Source organism: Rosa rugosa, chromosome 4 (genome assembly GCF_958449725.1).
Source record: "Rosa rugosa chromosome 4, drRosRugo1.1, whole genome shotgun sequence".
NCBI lineage: Eukaryota > Viridiplantae > Streptophyta > Magnoliopsida > Rosales > Rosaceae > Rosa > Rosa rugosa.
In genome coordinates this window covers 15,250,857-15,255,582 of record NC_084823.1, presented here as the reverse complement: position 1 = coordinate 15,255,582, position 4,726 = coordinate 15,250,857, and the positions used below count along the sequence as shown (strand labels likewise).

At 36.8% G+C, this 4,726-nt stretch overlaps 1 long non-coding RNA gene across 1 annotated transcript; it reads right to left on the bottom strand.

Moving 5' to 3' along the window:
• Positions 1 to 278: 278 nt before the first annotated feature.
• On the bottom strand, positions 279 to 2,345 carry LOC133741987 (uncharacterized). Its single transcript, XR_009862294.1, has 5 exons — positions 1,744 to 2,345; positions 979 to 1,039; positions 778 to 865; positions 508 to 580; positions 279 to 429 (listed from the first exon to the last, which is right to left on the bottom strand). It is a non-coding gene; the product is annotated as an uncharacterized LOC133741987 (long non-coding RNA).
• Positions 2,346 to 4,726: the final 2,381 nt, after the last annotated feature.

Sequence of the window (4,726 nt, the reverse complement as noted above, 5' to 3'; positions counted from 1 at the left end):
CACTTCCTCTGTCTTGCGTTGTTTTGACGAGAGGTAGTGGCATTTTCAAATTATGTTGTTCACTAGTGATTAATCGAAAGGTTCCAATTAATATTCAAGCACCACTACAGATTTGAGCAAAAGGCACGCACACCTATTAGTGCCTTTCACCCCCTATACCGACGATTAACCGTTGCTATGGGGTAAAGCCATGTTACAGCCACGTTTTAGAGGGTCAGTGCCCCCCGGACGCGTATCTATGAGAGAAAAAGACGCATTTTTCGTTTGTGACATGTTTCAAATTCAGACCTGTGGGCCCCGTGTAATGTAGAGATGTCGCCAGTACTTCTATTCTGCTTCTTTTACAGCTTTGGCTACAACTTCTACTACAAATTCAACAAATGCTTCTCCATGATTATCATTTTCCCTCCTTGCTTGCTCCTTCTGAACCTGAGATCAATATTAAGCTTGTTAAATCACATAAATTGCTTAACTGTGATATGAAATAATAGTAACGTAATATACCACCTTCAATTTTCTCCACTAGTGATGTAGTGATGCAATATTTCTGTATCTTGTTGGGGGAATTCTGCTCAATCTTCTGAAACAAAGAATGTGGCTTTGTGTTTATGCAAACATCACATATGTGTATGTACATGTACATGCCACCCCAAATTACTAACATTTTTGTGCAAATGCAGTTTATATATATATGCTAACATTAATCACTATATAACGAACAATTCAGTGGAAATTTCATACATAAACTCACTACTTTAATTGTCATCAAGAACTTACTGTTTCTTGCCGTTTAGGCTTCTTGTTCAAGATTCTTTTTCAACCTTGGTCCAGTACTCCAAGAATATCTTTCGTGATAGAAGTCTTCCTGAAATTCAACATACAAGTGTAAGTTATGATTTATGAAGATGAGATATCCACCAAAAGTCTTATATTTCTCAAATATGAAATGGCAATCAAAATGAAACATTGAAGGCCGACCTCTAATTCAATATTGGCTTCTCTTCTGCTCCATATGAAATCTTCTCAATGTTGTCAGTTTCTGTAATCATCAGAAGCAACAATCAAACATCAGTTGGAATCCTCCTTATTGTTTATGTTCATAGACAGGAATTCCAGCTGAACCAACCATCAGAGGAAATACTAAATTACATAGATCACAATACATGACAAATTGACAAACTAAAGGATTACCAGCTCCCATCTCAAGTAAACTAAGAAAATGTAAAACAATTTACAGATCCTACTACATTTCCTTGTCTCTCTCTCTCTCTCTCTCTCAAGCAAGCAAGGAAGCAATATTTAGCACCATTGGATTCTACAATCATGCAATTATGTTTCCAGAGAATTATACAATATCAAACCCATGTCAAAGCCCAACTGCAAGGTAGGTGAGTAATTTGTTTCACATTTATCCATTTCTATTCGCAAGAATCAACTACAAGTACCATGAAATTTTTTCTTTCGAGAACCTAAAAAAAATCTTCAATCCCTGAGAAACAATAAATTTCAAGTTTGTGTCAGTAAAATATAAGACTGAAAACAGAACCTAAAAACGACAATCTCATCATAATTTCCTTCATCAGATGGACAGTGATTTTAGTGGCGATGTTGATTTTCTTTCAATTGATATTAATAAACACAATTACTCGTAATCAGATAACAGATTCAAACTTACCCAGAAGAATCTCAAACAAATTCCAGAGAGAGAGAGAGAGAGAGAATTGAATTTTCCGCACTACGCACCTGAAGATGGATTGGAGGAGACGGTTCCATATAACTCAGATGCGTCGGTGACTGATGTACCATCAGATTTGCAGAAATGGATTGAGATACCTCGGTGGGTAAATCTTAGCTTTCTTTTGGCAAGAGGTAGGTCTTAGCTTGGTGGATAGATCTAAGAGGGGAGATTGTGAAGGTTTTACTTTCGGATCGAATACAATACCGAGAGAGAGAGAGAGTGATGAATCGAAAAGATTTTGGAGAAGGGAGACTGATATTTGTTTCTCTCTCCGGTTTGGCTCGATAAAAATTGCAAACCACACCCCATTTTAATTTTTTAATAATATAATTTGCACCCCCGTCGGAGGCTGCACTCGGGCTGGATTGAGATTGGGGGGAAGAAAAACTTGTGGGCTAGATTGGCCTCCGACGGCAGCGGCGGCAGGAGCTCGCCGAGAACAACAATCACCTCTTCTTTCCTATCAGACGAGCCGTTTCTGGCATTGGACAATCGGACCTCGGAGTCGTCGTCGACGAGGTGGTCGAACGATCCGATGGAGTAGGAGCGGCGCGCGCTGGAGTTGGACGTCGTAGTTGTTTGGCGGCGGCTAACGTTGCCAATCTCGAGTCAGAAGCTATCGCCGCCGCCGCGGGCGGAGGAGCCTGCATTGTTGACGAGAGTCATGAGCTCGGAGTCGGACGTGGAAATCGGCGACCGGCAGAGCGGGCAGGTCTGCTGGGAGTGGAGCCACGTGTTGATGCACCATACATGGAAGGCGTGACAGCAGAGAGGGAGTAGCCGGAGCTGATCGTCGTGCTCGAACTTCGAGAGGCAGGCGACGACGGCGGTGGAGGAGGCTCTGACGAGAGAGAGAGAGAGAGAGACTTGGTGAAGATCGGGAAGAAGAGAGAGAGGACCATTATTAAGGGGTGTGTTTTAGGAAGTGCAAAAAGGGTTGATAAGAAATATTATTAAAAAAATAAAATGGTGTGGTTTGTAATTTTGGGGGTGCAAATTTCACCCCCCTAAAATAAATACCATTTTCTTATGGGTGGTGCTATTCACACACTATTTTTTTTCTATTCACACACCCCTTCTAATTTTTTATTACTTTAATTTAATTTTTTTATTTTATAAATTACCCTAATTACCCTCCCCTAAAAATATGTTTCTTTTTTATTTTTTATTTTTTCTTTTTTCTATTTGGCAATTCAATCATGAATCAAACATCATTATAAAATAAATCAATTTTTTTTACCTATAAATGAAGGAAAAATAATACATTTATTAAGTGGAATGACCTGTATTATTAGACAAAGAATATATTTCCTAGATCTTCACCCAACTGAATCCAAATTGTAAAGTTTGTCCTCATACTTTGCAAAGTACAAAACTCAATGCTTGTTTGTTTTTGACTCTTAATCCAGGTGCATCATCCTCAAATAAATTTTTTTAAAAATGGAATCAGCGTTTTATCCACTTCAGCGGTTCAGCCATAAGCTTCCACACTGCAGTTGATGACGTACTCAAAATTTGGAGATGCTCTACATAATATTGAATGCAATGAGTTGCAATCTTCGTGTGGAGACAAAATTATGTTATACTAGCATAATATAGTAGAATAAATCATGTTTATAATCATAAGGCCATCATTATTAGGCTGTTGTAAAGTTCTATAGTTGCTCAATAGATTCAAATAAACCAAATAATTTCAGTTAGAATCTTACTAGGAATAATGGATTCAAAGGAGCTCGAATGATCACTGAACTCATATTTTTTTTTCCATGTCTCCATTACAAATCAAATGTACAATTTTCTCAAAAGATGGGTCTAAAGTTTCTTGTTCTACCATGATTAAACTTCAAAACATCATATTAGAGAGATAGAATGACTATGCTAGAGAAGTTTTTGATGAAAAAGAAAATAGGGAATTAAAAAGAGTTTGAAGTCTTCTGTGTCTGCGGGAAAATAAAGGTTTAGGATTTGAGGATGATTGACTTGCCAAATAGAAAAAAGAAAAAAAAACATAATTATAAGGAAGTGTAGTTAGGGTAATTTTTAAAAGAAAATTGAATTAAAGTAATACAAAAATAGAGGGGGTGTGTGAATAGAGAAACAGAGCGTGTGAATAGCACCACCCTTTTCTTATCTATACTATTATTAAGAGAAGAGAGCTTGCTCTCCAAAATTGAATTTTTTTTTACCAATTTAACCTTTTTATATTAAAAAATTATGAAATATAATTAATCACTAAGGATAATATAGTAAATGGAAAAATAGAAAACAAAAAAGAATAAAAATAAAAAAATAGTAGAAAAACATGGTAATTGTATTAAAAGTTTCCCTACCACCTTTAACTTCTCTCCACATACATAGTGGATGGGCTCTGCTAGTTGCATTTGTCTAAAAAGGACAGTTTTATGAGAAATTTGAATGAATAAAAAAAATGAAAGCAGGGCCACAAAGGCGTTCGATACCCTCGATTACCTGACTTTAAATAGACACCAGCAAATTTCGACACGGTGACAGTGCCAAAAGTTAAGCCCATGAGCCCATCTCCACTATTGTTTCTAATCGTGACAAAAGAAGTGCCGCTTTTGCTCGCATTTGTTGTGGTGAAGGCAAAACAATATTAAACAAGTTCACGGTACCCTGCATGCTATCAAACACTTATTTGGACTTTGGTTAATCTTCAACCATATTCATGGTTTGGTAATGTTTTTTGCGTTTTTATTCTTTATAATGGGTTTTGATCTCATGTCTCCTCCTTTTGATGCTGATCTCTATTTCATTTACTATATTTTTCTTTTGCCAAAAAAAAAGGAAAAAAAAGCAAAGGGCCTATATTGGGGCATTTATAGTACTTAATTGTTAGCTAGCTAAACCTGTATAAGTTCAGTATCATTCGTATAAGATCCATGTCTTCAATATAAATATTGGTGATCATATAAATTAGGTCAATTTACTCGTTCTTGGCACCTGAAAGGGACGTCTGAAAAGTGAAAA